Source organism: Arachis hypogaea, chromosome 17 (genome assembly GCF_003086295.3).
Source record: "Arachis hypogaea cultivar Tifrunner chromosome 17, arahy.Tifrunner.gnm2.J5K5, whole genome shotgun sequence".
Taxonomy (NCBI): Eukaryota; Viridiplantae; Streptophyta; class Magnoliopsida; order Fabales; family Fabaceae; genus Arachis; species Arachis hypogaea.
Genome location: NC_092052.1, coordinates 64,150,192 through 64,166,658, shown reverse-complemented (window position 1 = coordinate 64,166,658; position 16,467 = coordinate 64,150,192). Strand labels below are relative to the sequence as shown.

The following is a 16,467-nucleotide window of genomic DNA, read 5'->3' as shown; positions in this document are numbered from 1 at the left end:
ATTAGTCATCTTTGGTCTCAGTTTTAATCTATTGTTCATCTTAGGAGACTATTGATCATGTTTAGGGGGCTGGCCTCTCGGCCATGCCTGAACCTTTCACTTATGTATTTTTAACGGTAGAGTTTCTACACTCCATAGATTAAGGTGTGGAGCACTGCTGTTCCTCATGAATTAATGCAAAGTACTACTGTTTCTTTATTTAATTCAACTTATTCTGTTTCTAAGATATTCATTCACACTTCAACATGAATGTGATGAACGTGACAATCATCATCATTCCCTATGAACGCGTGCCTGACAACCACTTCCGTTCTACCTTCGATTGAATGATTATCTCTTGGATCTCTTAATCAGAATCTTCGTGGTGTAAGCTAGATTGATGGCGGCATTCATGAGAATCCGGAAATTCTAAACCTTGTCTGTGGTATTCCGAGTAGGATTCTGGGATTGAAAGACTGTGACGAACTTCAAACTCGCGAGTGCTCGGCGTAGTGACAGACGCAAAAGGAGGGTGAATCCTATTCCAGCATGATCGAGAACCTCAAATGATTAGCCGTGCTGTGACAGAGCATTTGGACCATTTTCACAAGAGGATAGGATGCAGCCATTGACCACGATGATGCCTCCAGACGATTAGCCATGCAGTGACAGCGCATCGGACCATTTTCCAGAGAGGATGAAAAGTAGCCATTGACAATGGTGAGGTCCTTACATAAAGCCAGCCATAGAAAGGAGTAGGACTGATTGGATGAAGACAGCAGGAAAGCAGAAGTTTAGAGGGATGAAAGCATCTCTATACCTTTATCTGAAATTCTCACCAATGATATACATAAGTATTTCTATCTTTATTTTCTGTCTATTTTTACTATTTATTTTCGAAAACTCCATTACTATTTTATATCCGCCTGACTGAGATTTACAAGGTGACCATAGCTTGCTTCATACCAACAATCTCCGTGGGATCGACCCTTACTCACGTAAGGTTTATTACTTGGACGACCCAGTGCACTTGCTGGTTAGTTGTATCGAAGTTGTGAATGACAAATGATTTATTAAGACGTGCGTACAGAGTTTTTGGCGCCGTTGCCTGAGATCACAATTTCGTACACCAATGGTCCACAAAGTTTAAAAAGCTCAAAAATATGTCACTAGGTAAGTTTATGTTGAGTTAAGAAATTAACTAACTCAATTGATGATTACAAACATTGATCTAATGGGTCAAACACCCAATTAGTTTTGATTTTCTTAGTTAATGATTGTAGACCAAAATAGCAGCAGCCCAAAGAGATCTTGGTAGGCTCTCTAATTCTCAAATCCCAAAGAAATAAAGCAAAGAAATCAGCTAGGCTAAATGGAAAATATATCCAACCCAAGTCCAAGAAGATTCCACCAAGCTGAAGCCTTCCAAAGCCAATGCTCACAAGTTTGCTTCGATCAGAATTAGAAAGAAAGAGAGAGCTTCGTTCTTCTTGTTCATTCACTAGAGAAGAAAGAAATAAAAAGGTTAAATCACAAAAGAAAATGTCTAATCATCCTAATCAAAGCAAGCTAAGTGACATGAAGGATTGATGCCGATTCAGAATTCACAAAATAACTTCCATTGTTTGAGAAATCTGGTTTAGGTTATGTGACAAAAGATAATGTAGTTTTTGATAATTCTTTTACAAAGTTCATGGCCTCTTCTTCAAAAACAAAATCTATCATCAACAAATCTGGTTCGGGACATGTTCCCACCTATGAAGTGGAACTCAAAAAAATCTTATTTTGATGAAACTGCATCATCCTTAAGAATCGAACCAATACCAAACAAGTAGTGTCTGGGCTATGACTCAAACAATGAGGTTGCTTTCAGAAATCCACAGTTCCACAAAAGAACCTCTTATTCAAGAAGCCCATATCTTTCAAAAATTTTGATTTGAATGTTCTTGCAAAAAGAAATACAAACAACAAACATAAGTTTTTCAAGAGAAATGCTCATTTTTCAAAAATTAGAAAACCTCAGTCTTTTAATCATTTCCAGCATCAAAACTTAAATCAACTTCAGCAACATGCACTAGGAAATTATTGATTTAATTGTAAGAAAATTGGTCACTCTCACTTACAATGCTTCATTGAAAAAAGAAAAGTAGAAAACCAAACTTACAACATTATTTGTGATTTTAATGCACTTGGACAACCAAGGTGGATTAACTTAAATAAATCCGAATTAATTTGGATACCTAAGGTTACTTGGAATTGCATGCAGATTTGCCTAGCATCCAAGAAGAAGAAAGATATGTGGTATTTGGATAGTGGATGCTCTAGGCATATGACTGGAAGGTCAACCTTCTTCATCAAACTCAGCAAGTATGATGGAGGGTTTATGACCTTTGGAGATGATGAAAAAGGTAAAATCATTGCTGTTGGAAAAGTAGGTAATAATCATTCTACTTTCATTGATGATGTCTTTTTGGTTAATGGTTTGAGCCATAATCTTTTGAGTATTAGTCAACTGTGTGACTTAGGTTACTTGGTAATATTCAAAAGATTAGAATGTTGTGTGGTGAGTGGAAATTCAAATAAAGTTTATTAGTAGCAAACCATTGTGATAATGTGTATGGTCTCACCCTTGATGAACTAAATAATCAAAATATAGCTTGTTTTCATTCTAAGGAATCTGAAAAGTGCCTATGGCACAAAAGATTGGGCCATACTAGCATGTTTCAAATAAACAAGCTTGTCAAGAAAGAATTAGTAAGAGGTCTTCCTTTAATAAAATTTGACAAAGACATCACTTGTGATGCTTGTCAAATGGGAAAACAAACAAAGAATACATTAAAATCAAAGGAAGACAGCTCTACTAAAAGACCACTTGAAATGCTACATATTGACTTATTTGGTCTAACAAGAACTCAAAGCCTGGGTGGTAAATACTATGGTTTGGTGATTGTGGATGACTACACAAGGTTTGCTTGGGTTCTATTTCTTGCACACAAAAATGAAGCCTTCTCGGCTTTTAAAATTTTTAGCAAGAAAATCCAAAATGAAAAGGACTTAAAGATCGTTTCAATAAGAAGTGATCATGGAACTTAATTTCAAAATCAATCATTTGAATCTTTTTGTAAGGAATTTAGAATATCACAAAATTTTTCTTGTCCAAGAACACCACAACAAAATGGTGTTGTTGGAAGAAGAAATAGAAGTATTCAAGAAATGACTAGAGCTATGCTTTGTGAAAATAATGTCCCAAAATTCCTTTGGGCTGAGGCCGTTAACACAACCTGTCACATTTTGAATAGAACAATCATAAGAAAACTTTTGAAGAAAACTCCTTATGAACTTTGGAAAGGCTACCCATCAAACTTGAATTACCTACATATATTTGGATGCAAATGTTTTGTCCTAAATAACAAAGAAAATCTAGGAAAATTTGATCCAAAAGAATATGTGTTTATTTGTAGGACACTCCACAACTAGCAAGGCATATAGAGTTTACCATCAAGATGCTAGAATTATTGAGTAGTGTTCATACACCGGTCCGAGTTCTAAAGGCCGAGTTAGAGGATGACAAAGGGACCGACCTCATGAAAGGTTGGCCCATCGCCGACCTCTTCGCCAAAGAGCTCGGACAAATGCACTGAGGCCCAAGAAGGCCCAGAGATAAGGAACCACTGACCACTAGAAGGCGGTTGACCCAAAGATATGATCTCACCCCGAAAAGATAAGATAAGATAACAACTTATCTCAAAGGAAGATCATTGAGCACTCCTATAAATACACTGGAGCACCCTGGTATAACTCATACTCCAATTCTACTAAAAACCTGCCTAAAGCTTGTACTGACTTAAGCATCAGAGTCTCTTGAAGGAAACACTCCCCTTCTGGTGATCGAGGACTAGCAGCATCTTAAGCTCCACCAAGTCGAGCACGGCAGCCCTGGCCATATCAGAAGATATCATCCAAGATCGACCTCCCTGTTTCAAGTAATCCTCGGAACATTGGCACCGTTGCCGGGAACCTGGAAGTCATCCTATCACCATGGCGAGCAACCATGCCAACGACCTCAACTCTAGATTAGAAGAAGGAATGCCACTCAAGAACACGAATGCAATACCAAACTCCCCAAAGGATACACACCAATCCAAGGGAGACAAGCAGACTCAAAACGCTGAAATTTTAGATGCCATTCGTGAACAGTAAGATCGCCTCAAACAGCTCGAACAAGAAGCCGAACGTCAGCATGAAGCTGAGCGAGATCTTCGGAGAGAAACAAGATGGCGTCGAGAGTTGGAAGAAAAACTCTTAAAGCTCGAAGTCGACCTCAAAACTAAGGCCACTCGGTCCAACCGCGAAGATAGCCCCCACAAGGACCAAGATCCATTCACAAAAGAAATCATGAAGGCTAAAGTCCTGAAGGACTTCAAAGCCCTTGACATGACCCCATATGATGGTACGTCCGACCCGAGTCATCACCTCAGCAACTTCAGAAGTCGTATGTACCTCACGGATGCCTCTGACGTAACCCGGTGCAAGGCTTTTCCGACCACTTTGACTAAAACGGCGATGAAGTGGTTCGACATCTTGCCACTAAGGTCGATCATAAGCTTTGATGACCTCGCCAAAAAGTTCTTAGCCAGGTTCTCCATCCAGAGAGACAAAGCCAAACACGCTCCAAGCCTGTTAAGGATTAAGCAAGGTGATCGGGAAAGCCTTTGCAGTTATATGGAAAGATTCAATAAAGCATGCCTTGACATATAGAATCTCCCTATAGAAGCAGAAATTATGAGACTCATCAACAGACTACGGGAAGGACCCTTTAGCCACTCCATATCCAAGAAACACCCGACATCCTTAAATGAGGTACAAGAACGGGAGGAAAAGTACATCAATATGGAGAAGAACTCCCGATTAGGAGAAGCCTTAAAAATCAGACTCTCCTACCCACCTCGGGACAAGGATAAAGAGTCCAGGAAAAAAGAAGACCAACCTACTGAGAAATCGAGAAAGTACCACAACTACACCCCTCTTCGGGTGTCCCTTGTAGATGTTTATTGAGAGATATGCAACACTGAGAAGATCTCACCCCCTCGCCCAATTAAACACAAGAAAGGTGGAAGTGAGATAGAATATTGCGAATACCACCGAATCTATGGACATTCCACTAACGAGTGCTATGACCTGAAGAATGTCATAGAAAAATTGGCGCGAGAGGGGAGACTAGATCGGTTCTTAGCCAATAGAGCGGACGAACCAAAGAAGAGAAGAAGGGATGAAGTGGGCGAACGAGCTGAACGTCCCCCTTACACCCCTGAGAGATATATTCATATGATAAACGGAGGATTCGCAGGTGGAGGGATCTCTAAGTCATCCCGCAACAGACACCTTAAAGAGGTGTACCATGTCGGAGGAGGGGACAAGACAGTCGACCTCCCCACTATTACCTTCACTCAAGAAGACACCGCAGGCATCATCCCGAAGCATGATGACCCCGTGGTCGTAACCATCATACTCGCCAATGCCAATCTCCACCGAACACTGGTAGACCAAGGAAGCTCTGCGGATATCCTGTACAAATATGCCTTCGACAAACTCGACATACAAGAAACAGAGCTTAGAGCATATCCTAATAGCCTATTTGGGCTCGGAGATACTCCAATCCAACCACTTGGGTACAATTCACTGCACACAACCTTCGAAAAAGGAACACGGTCTAGAACGCTAAGTATAGACTACATCATAGTCAACGTGAGCTCTGCATACAACGCCCTCATAGGTCGGACAATGCTAAACCAGCTCGCCACGGTGGTCTCCACTCCACACCTGTGTATGAGGTTCCCAACACCTGAAGGGATCACCACCATAAAGGGAGACCAAAAACTTGCGCGACGTTGCTACAACGAAAGTATGAACCTCATGGGTGACCCCAGAGGAAAAGAAGCCAATACTATTGAACTCGGGGGAACCCGAGCTCACGAAGAACTTCGGCCCCAACCAGAAGGCGAGACCAAAGAAGTTTAGATCGGAGATACCCAAGACAAAACAATAAACATAGGGGCGAACCTAAAAGGAGACCTAAAGGAGCTGTTGACAAAGTTCTTAAGGGCGAATTCTGACCTATTCGCTTGGAAGACCGCAGACCTTCCTGGTATCAATCTCGAGCTAATGTGCCATAAATTGGCAGTATACCCTGGATCTCGGCCAGTACAATAGAAACACAGAAAGCTCGGCCCAGAGAGATCGCAAGCTGTGGAAAAATAGGTACAGGCCTTATTAGAAGCGGGGTTCATAAGGGAGGTAAAGTACCCATTATGGCTGGCCAATGTTGTACTGGTCAAAAAGTCAAATGGGAAGTGGCGGATGTGCACTGATTACACCGACCTCAACAAAGCCTGCCCAAAAGATCCCTATCCACTCCCAAATATAGATACCCTAGTCGAGGCATCATAGGGATACAAGTACCTTTCCTTCATAGACGCCTACTCAGGGTACAACCAAATCCTGATGTGTCAACCCGACCAAGAGAAAACCTCATTCATAACCCCAAAGGCGAACTACTGCTACATAGTCATGCCGTTCGGACTCAAGAACGCAGGAGCTATATACCAAAAGTTGATGAACAAAATTTTTGCCAACCACATCAGAAAACTGATGGAGGTCTATATCGACGATATGTTGATAAAGACACAAAAGGAAGAATCGCTACTACTCGACCTCGCCGAAGTGTTTGACACTATAAGAAAACACGGGATGAGGTTAAATCCCGCAAGGTGCACTTTCGCGGTAGAGGACAGCAAATTCTTGGGTTTCATGCTCACACAGAGAGGAATTGAAGCAAATCCAGATAAATGTCAGGCCATACTTAGCATGAAAAGCCCGACCTGTGTCAAAGAGGTGCAGCACCTAAATGGAAGATTAGCGGCCCTGTCTAGATTCTTAGCTGGATCGGCCTTAAGATCTCTTCCTTTCTACGCAACATTAAGGAAAGGAAAGAAGTTTGAATGGACCCCAGAATGTGAACAAGCCTTCTAGGATTTTGACAAACAGTGCTCTCGGCGGTCTAGAATTTTCACAATTGAGTTCTCGTTGCAAGTATAGCTTCTAAACCGACAAGAAATCTTTTCGTGCAAAAGTTTTGGTTGTCAATAAAGCAAACCCAATAAAATTGATAACCGAAGTATTTAAACCTCGGGTCATCTCTCAAGGAATTACAAGGAAGTATGATTTATTATTGGTTATGGAAAAATATCTTTTTGGGTTTTTAAAATAGGGAACAGGAAAATAAATTGACAAGAAAGTAAATTAATTATCATGAAAACCTTGCAAGGTATAAGAACTGGAAATCCCATCCTAGTTATCCTTATCAAGTGTGATGAGAATTGTTTATTGCTCCCACTTAGTTAACTGGTGCACGAAATTGTGATCATCAACAATGGCGCCAAAGACTTGGTGCTCTCAAACGTAAATCACACTTTGTCACAACTTCGCACAACTAACCAGCAAGTGCACTGGGTCGTCCAAGTAATAAACCTTACGTGAGTAAGGGTCGATCCCACAGAGATTGTCAGCCTGAAGCAAGCTATGGTAACCTTGTAAATCTCAGTCAGGCGGATTCAAATGGTTATGGTAAATTGATAATAAATATAAATAAAATATAAACTAGGATAGAGATACTTATGTAATTCATTGGTGAGAATTTCAGATAAGCGTATAGAGATGCTTTCGTTCCTCCTAAACCTCTGCTTTCCTGCTGTCTTCATCCAATCATTCCTACTCCCTTCCATGGCAAGCTGTATGTTGGGCATCACCGTTGTCAATGGCTACATCCCGTCCTCTCTGTGAAAATGGTCCAATGCGCTGTCACTGCATGGCTAATCATTTGTTGGTTCTTGATCATACTGGAATAGGATTTACTATCCTTTTGCGTCTGTCACTACGCCCAGCACTCGCGAGTTTGAAGCTCGTCACAGCCATCCCTTCCCAGATCCTACTCGGAATACCACATACAAGGTTTAGACTTTCCGGATCTCAGGAATGGCCATCCATGGGTTCTAACTTATACCACGAAGACTCTAATATCCCGGACTCGGTCCCCTGTATTAGATATATAAGAGATACTCATTCTATCTCATCTTCATGTAGAACGGAAGTGGTTGTCAGGCATGCGTTCATAGGTGAGAATGGTGATGAGCGTCACATAATCATCACATTCATCATGTTCTTGGGTGTGAATGAATATCTTAGAATAGGAATAAGCTTGAATTGAATAGAAAAACAATAGTACTTTGCATTAATTTGTGAGGAACAGCAGAGCTCCACACCTTAATCTATGGTGTGTAGAAACTCTACCGTTGAAAATACATAAGAACAAGGTCCAGCCATGGCCGAATGGCCAGCCCCCTGAACATGATCAAAGGATCAAAAGATAATCCCCCGATGATCCAAAGATGTAAAATACAATAGTAAAAAGTTCTATTTATACTAAACTAGTTACTAAGGTTTACAGAAATGAGCAAATGATGCAGAAATCCACTTCCGGGGCCCACTTGGTGTGTGCTTGGGCTGAGCATTGAGATTTACACGTGTAGAGGCTTTTCTTGGAGTTGAACGCTAGTTTGTAACCTGTTTCTGGCGTTTAACTCCACTTTGCAACCTGTTTCTGGCATTTAACTCTAGAATGCAACATGGAACTGGTGTTGAACGCCAGTTTGCGTCATCGAAACTCGAGCAAAGTATGGACTATTATATATTGCTGGAAAGCCCTGGATGTCTACTTTCCAACGCAATTGATAGCGCACCATTTGGAGTTCTGTAGCTCCAGAAAATCTACTTTGAGTGCAGGGAGGTCAGAATCCAACAGCATCTGCAGTCCTTCTTCAACCTCTGAATTTGATTTTTGTTCAAGTTCCTCAATTTCAGCCAGAAATTACCTGAAATCACAGAAAAACTCACAAACTCATAGTAAAGTCGAGAAATGTGATTTTTATTTAAAAACTAATAAAAATATACTGAAAACTATGTAAAAACAATGCCAAAAAGCGTATAAATTATCCGCTCATCACAACACCAAACTTAAATTGTTGCTTGTCCCCAAGCAACTGAAAATCAAATAGGATAAAAAGAAGAGAACATACTATAAATTCCAAAATATCAATGAAACTTAGCTCCAATTAGATGAGCGGGACTAGTAGCTTTTTGCCTCATGAATAGTTTTGGCATCTCACTTTATCCGTTGAAGTTCCGAATGATTGGCATCTATAGGAACTTAGAATTTTGATAGTGTTATTGATTCTCCTAGTTTAGTATGTTGATTCTTGAACACAGCTACTTTATGAGTCTTAGCCGTGGCCCTAAGCACTTTGTTTTCCAGTATTACCACCGGATACATAAATGCCACAGACACATAACTGGGTGAACCTTTTCAGATTGTGACTCAGCTTTGCTAAAGTCCCCAATTAGAGGTGTCCAGGGTTCTTAAGCACACTCTGTTTTTGCTTTGGACCTTGACTTTAACCGCTCAGTCTCAAGTTTTCACTTGACACCTTCACGCCACAAGCACATGGTTAGGGACAGCTTGGTTTAGCCGCTTAGGCTAGGATTTTATTCCTTTAGGCCCTCCTATCCACTGATGCTCAAAGCCTTGGATCCTTTTTATTACCCTTGCCTTTTGATTTTAAGGGCTATTGGCTTTTTGCTCTTGCATTTTGGTTTAAAGAGCTTTTGGCTTTTTCTGCTTGCTTTTTCTTATTCTTTCTCTTTTTTTTTTTGCCATTTTTCTTTTCTTTTGTTTCTTTTTTTTCGCAAGCTTTTGTATTCACTGCTTTTTCTTGCTTCAAGAATCAATTTTATAATTTTTCAGAATATCAAATAACATTTCTCCTTTTTCATCATTCTTTCAAGAGCCAACATATTTAACATTCAGAGAACAAAAAGTATTGTCACCACATCAAAATAATTAAACTAATTTCAAGGATGAATTTGAAACCATGTACTTCTTGTTCTTTTGTAATTAAAACATTTTTCATTTAAGAAAGGTGATGGATTCATAGGACATTCATAACTTTAAGGCATAGACACTTAAATACTAATGATCATGTAACCAGACATAAACATAAATATAAATCATAGTAAACGAAAAATAGGAAAATAAGAACAAGGAGATTAAGGAATGGGTCCACCTTAGTGAGGGTGACGTCTTCCTCTTCTTGAAGAACCAATGGTGCTCTTGAGCCCCTCTATGTCTCTTTCTTGTCTTTGTTGCTCCTCCCTCATAGCTCTTTGATCTTCTCTAATTTCATGGAGGATGATGGAGTGCTCTTGGTGCTCCATCCTTAGTTGTCCCATGTTGGAACTTAATTATCCTAGGGAGGTGTTGATTTGCTCCCAATAATTCTGTGGAGAAAAGTGCATCCCCTGAGGCATCTCAGGGATTTCATGGTGAGGAATTTCCTCATGCTCTTGTTGAGATCCATGCTCTCTTGTCTGCTCCATCCTTTTCTTAGTGATGGGCTTGTCCTCTTCAATGAGGATGTCTCCCTCTATGTCAATTCCAGCCGAATTGCAGAGGTGGCAAATGAGGTGAGGAAAGGCTAACCTTGCCAAAGTAGAGGACTTGTCAGCCACCTTGTAGAGTTCTTGAGGTATGATCTCATGAACTTCCACTTCCTCCCTAATCCTGATACTATAGATCATGATGGCCCGATCTATAGTAACTTCAGACCAGTTGCTAGTAGGAATGATTGAGCGTTGAATAAACTCCAACCATCCTCTAGCTACAAGCTTAATGTCCAGTCTTCTCAATTGAACTGGATTGCCTCTTGAGTCAATTTTCCATTGAGCTCTTTCCACAAATATGTCCATGAGGACTTGGTCCAACCTTTGATCAAAGTTGACCCTTCTAGTGTAAGGGCATACGTTTTCTTCCATCATTGGCAAGTTGAACGCCAGCCTTACATTTTCCGGACTGAAATCTAAGTATTTCCCCCGAACCATGGTGAGCCAATGCTTTGGATTCGGGTTTACACTTTAATCATGGTTCCTAGTGATCCATGCATTTGCATAGAAATCTTGAACCATTAAGATCCCGACTTGTTGAATGGGATCGGTGAGAACTTCCCAACCTCTTCTTTGGATCTCAAGTCGGATCTCTGGATACTCATTCTTTTTGAGCTTGAAAGGAACCTCAGGGATCACTTTCTTCTTGGCCACAACTTCATAGAAGTGGCCACAACTTCAAAAAGCATATAAATTATCCGCTCATCACAACACCAAACTTAAATTGTTGCTTGTCCCCAAGCAACTGAAAATCAAATAGGATAAAAAGAAGAGAATATACTATAAATTCCAAACTATCAATGAAACATAGCTGCAATCATATGAGCGGGACTTATAGCTTTTTGCCTCTTGAATAGTTTTGGCATCTCACTTTATCCATTGAAGTTTAGAATGATTGGCATCTATAGGAACTTCAGATTTCGAATAGTGTTATTGACTCTCCTAGTTTAGTATGATGATTTTTGAACACAGCTTCTTTATGAGTCTTGGCCGTGGCCCTAAGCACTTTGTTTTCCAATATTACCACCGGATACATAAATGCCACAGACACATAATTGGGTGAACCTTTTCAGATTGTGACTCAGCTTTGCTAAAGTCCCCAATTAGAGGTGTCCAGGGTTCTTAAGCACACTCTTTTTTTGCTTTGGACCTTGACTTTAACCGCTCAGTCTAAAGTTTTCACTTGACACCTACACGCCACAAGCACATGGTTAGGGATAGCTTGGTTTAGCTGCTTAGACTAGGATTTTATTCCTTTAGGCCCTTCTATCCACTGATGCTCAAAGCCTTGGGATCCTTTTTATTTGCCCTTGCCTTTTGGTTTTAAGGGTTATTGGCTTTTTGCTCTTGCCTCTTGGTTTTAAGAGCTTTTGGCTTTTTCTGCTTGCTTTTTCTTTTTCTTTCTATTTTTTTTTTCGCCTAATTTTTTTTCTTCTTTTTTTTTCTGCAAGCTTTGTTCTTTGCTGCTTTTTCTTGCTTCAAGAATCATTTTTATGATTTTTCAGATTATCAAATAACATGTCTCCTAGTCATCATTCTTTCAAGAGCCAACATATTTAACATTCTTAAACAACAACTTCAAAAGACATATGCACTGTTCAAGCATACATTCAGAAAACAAGAAGCATTGTCACCACATCAATATAATTAAGCTAAGTTCAAGGATAAATTCGAAACTCATGTACTTCTTGTTCTTTTGAATTAAAACATTTTTCATTTAAGAGAGGTGATGGATTCATAGGACATTCATAACTTTAAGACATAGTTATTACTACTAATGATCATGTAATGAAGACACAAACATAGATAAGCACATAACATAGAAAACGAAAAACAGAAGAAATAAGAACAAGGAATGAATCCACCTTAGTGATGGTGGCGTTTCCTTCTTGAGGAACCAATGATGTCCTTGAGCTCTTCTATGTTTCTTCCTTGTCTTTGTTGCTCCTCCCTCATTGCTTTTTGATCTTCTCTTATTTCATGGAGCATGATGGAGTGCTCTTGATGTTCCACCCTTAGTTGTCCCATATTGGAACTCAATTCTCCTAGGGAGGTGTTGATTTGCTCCTAATAGTTTTGTGGAGGAAGTTGCATTTGAGGCATTTCCGGAATCTCATGGTGATGAGCTTCTTGCGCCTCTTGAGCTCCATGACTGGGCTCTCTTGCTTGCTCCATTTTTTTCTTAGTGATGGGCTTGTCCTCTTTGATGAGGATATCTCCCTCTATGTCAATCCCAGCTGAATTACATAGGTGGCAAATGAGGTGAGGAAAGGCTAACCTTGCCATAATGGAGGACTTGTCAGCCACCTTGTAGAGTTCTTGAGGTATAATCTCATGAACTTCCACCTCTTCTCCAATCATGATGCTATGGATCATGATGGCCCGGTCTATAGTAACTTCAGACCGGTTGCTAGTGAGAATGATTGAGCATTGAATAAACTCCAACCATCCTCTAGCTATAGGCTTGAGGTCCAATCTTCTTAGTTGAACCGGCTTGCCTTTGGAGTCAATTTTCCATTGAGCTCCTTCTACACATATGTCCATAAGGACTTGGTCCAACCTTTGATCAAAGTTGACTCTCCTTGTGTAGGGGCGTGCGTTCTCTTCCATATATGGCAAGTTGAACGCCAACCTCACATTCTCCAGACTAAAATCTAAGTATTTCCCCCGAACCATTGTAACATAGTTCTTTGGATCCGGGTTCTTACTTTGATCATGGTTCTTGGTGATCCATGCATTGGCATAGAACTCTTAAACCATTAGGATGCCGACTTGTTGGATGGGATTTGTTAGAACTTCCCAACCTTTTCTTTGAATTTCATGTCGGATCTCCGGATACTCATTTCTTTTGAGTTTAAAAGGGACCTCAGGGATCACCTTCTTCTTGGCCACAACATCATAGAAGTGGTCTTGATGGGCTTTGGAGATGAACCTTTCCATCTCCCATGACTCGGATGTGGAAGCTTTTATCTTCCCTTTCCCTCTTCTAGAGGATTCTCCGGTCTTTGATGCCATCAATGGTAATGGAAAAACAAAAAAGCTATGCTTTTACCACACCAAACTTAGAATATTGCTCACCCTCGAGCAATAAACAAAAGAATAGAAGAAGAAGAAGAAGAAATATGGAGAGGGAGAGGGAGATGTGGTTTCGGCCAAGGAGAGTGTAAAGGGGTGTGTTGCGTGAATTTGATGAAGAATGGAGGTCTTTATATAGGGAAGGGAGGGGGGTTAAGGTTCGGCCATATGGGTGGGTTTGGGTGGGAGATTGGTTTTGAATTTTGAAGGTAGGTGGAGTTTATGAGGTAGGTTTATGGGGAAGAGTGGATGGATGTGAGTGGTGAAAAGGTGATGGGGAAGAGAGTTTGAGGTGATTGGTGAAGGGTTTTTGGGGAAGAGTGTTTATGGGGTTATGTGAAAGAGAGTGGTGAGAAGAAGTGAGTGGAGGTAGGTGGGGATCCTGTGGGGTCCACAGATCCTGAGTGGATCCTGTGGGGTCCACAGATCCTGAGTGGATCCTGTGGGGTCCACAGATCCTGAGGTGTTCAAGGATTTACATCCCTGCACCCATTAGGCATGTAAAAATGCCTTTGTACCCAACTCTGGGCGTTCAGCGCCAGGTTGGTGGCCATTTTGGGCGTTCAACGCCCATTTGTGCGCCATTTCTGGCGTTGAACGCCAGAACCATGCCTGTTCTGGCGTTCAGCGCCCAGAAGCTGCCCATTTTGGGCGTTCAGCACCAGAACCATGCTCTGTTCTGGCGCTGAACGCCAGACAGATGCTATTCCAGGGTGTGATTTTTCTTCTGCTGTTTTTGATTCCGTTTTCAATTTTTCTATTTATTTTGTGACTCCACATGATCATGAACCTAAGAAAACATGAAAAACAATAAAAATAAGAATTAGATAAACATTGGGTTGCCTCCCAACAAGCGCTTCTTTAATGTCAATAGCTTGACAGTGGGCTCTCATGGAGCCTCACAGATGTGCAGAGCTTTGTTGAGACTCTCCAACACCAAACTTAGAGTTTGGATATGGGAGTTCAACACCAAACTTAGAGTTTGACTGTGGGGGCTCTGGTTGACTCTGCTTTGAGAGAAGCTTTTCAAGCTTCCTCTCCATGGTTGCAGAGGGAGATCCTTGAGTTTTGAATACAAGGGAGTTCTCATTCCATTAAAGGACTATTTCACCTCTGTCAACATCAATCACAGCTCTTGCTGTGGCCAGAAAAGGTCTTCCTAGGATGATGGATTCATCCTCTTCCTTTCCAGTATCCAGGACTATGAAATCAGCAGGGATGTAAAGGCCCTCAACCTTTACTAAAACGTCCTCTACTTGTCCATAAGCCTATTTTCTTGAACTGTCTGCCATCTCTAATGAGATTTTAGCAGCTTGCACCCCATAGATTCCCAGTTTCTCTATTACAGAGAGGGGCATGAGGTTTATTCCTGAACCAAGGTCACAGAGAGCCTTAAAGATCATAGTGCCTATGATACAGGGTATTATGAACTTTCCAGGATCCTGTCTCTTCTGAGGCAATGTCAGTTGATCCAGATCTCTTAGTTCATTGATGAACAAGGGAGGTTCAACTTCCCAAGTATCAATGCCAAATAATTTGGCATTCAGCTTCATGATTGAACCAAGAAACTTGGCAGTTTGCTCTTCAGTAACATCCTCATTCTCTTCAGAAGAGGAATACTCATCAGAGCTCATGAAGGGCATAAGGAGGTTCAATGGAATCTCTATGGTCTCTAGATGAGTCTCAGACTCCTTTGGTTCCTCAGAGGGAAGCTCCTTATTGATCACTGGACGTCCCAGGAAGTCTTCCTCCTTGGGATTCACGTCCTCCTCTCCCTCATTGGGTTCGGCCATGGCACTTATGTCAATGGCCTTGCATTCTCCTTTTGGGTTCTCTTCTGTATTGCTTGGGAGAATACTAGGAGGGATTTCAGTGATCCTTTTACTCAGCTGGCCCACTTGTGCTTCCAAATTTCTAATGGAAGACCTTGTTTCATTCATGAAACTTACAGTGGCCTTAGATAGATCAGAGACTAGATTTGCTAAATTGGAAGCATTTTGTTCAGAGTTCTCTTTCTATTGCTGAGTTGATGATGGAAAAGGCTTGCTATTGCTAAACCTGTTTCTTCCACCATTATTAAAGCCTTGTTGAGGCTTTTGATCCTTCCATGAGAAATTTAGATGATTTCTCCATGATGAATTATAGGTGTTTCCATAAGGTTCACCTAAGTAATTTACCTCTGCTATTGCAGGGTTCTCAGGATCATAAGCTTCTTCTTCAGAAGATGCCTCTTGAGTACTGTTGGATGCAGCATGCATTCCATGCAGACTCTGAGAGATCATATTGACTTGCTGAGTCAATATTTTATTCTGAGCCAATATGGCATTCAGAGTATCAACTTCAAGAACTCCCTTCTTCATAGGCGTCCTATTACTCACAGGATTCCTTTCAAAAGTGTACATGAACTGGTTATTAGCAACCATGTCAATGAGTTCTTGAGCTTCTGTAGGCGTTTTCTTTAGGTGAATGGATCCACCTGCAGAAGTGTCCAGTGACATCTTTGATAGCTCAGATAAACCATCATAGAATATATCCAGGATGGTCCATTCTGAAAGCATGTCAGAAGGACACTTTTTGGTCAACTGTTTGTATCTTTCCCAAGCTTCATAGAGGGATTCACCTTCTTTCTGCCTGAAGGTTTGAACATCAGCTCTAAGCTTGCTCAGCTTTTGAGGAGGAAAGTACTTGGCTAAGAAAGCCGTGACCAGCTTATCCCAAGAGTTCAGGCTGTCTTTAGGTTGAGAATCCAACCATAATCTAGCTCTGTCTCTTACAGCAAAAGGGAAAAGCATGAGCCTGTAGACTTCAGGATCTATTCCATTAGTCTTAACAGTATCACATATCTGCAAGAATTCAGTTAAG

At 40.9% G+C, this 16,467-nt stretch overlaps 1 non-coding gene across 1 annotated transcript; it reads left to right on the top strand.

Annotated features, from left to right (window-relative positions):
• Nucleotides 1–16,157: 16,157 nt before the first annotated feature.
• Nucleotides 16,158–16,265, top strand: LOC112768043 (small nucleolar RNA R71). Its single transcript, XR_003185482.1, has one exon. It is a non-coding gene; the product is annotated as a small nucleolar RNA R71 (small nucleolar RNA).
• Nucleotides 16,266–16,467: the final 202 nt, after the last annotated feature.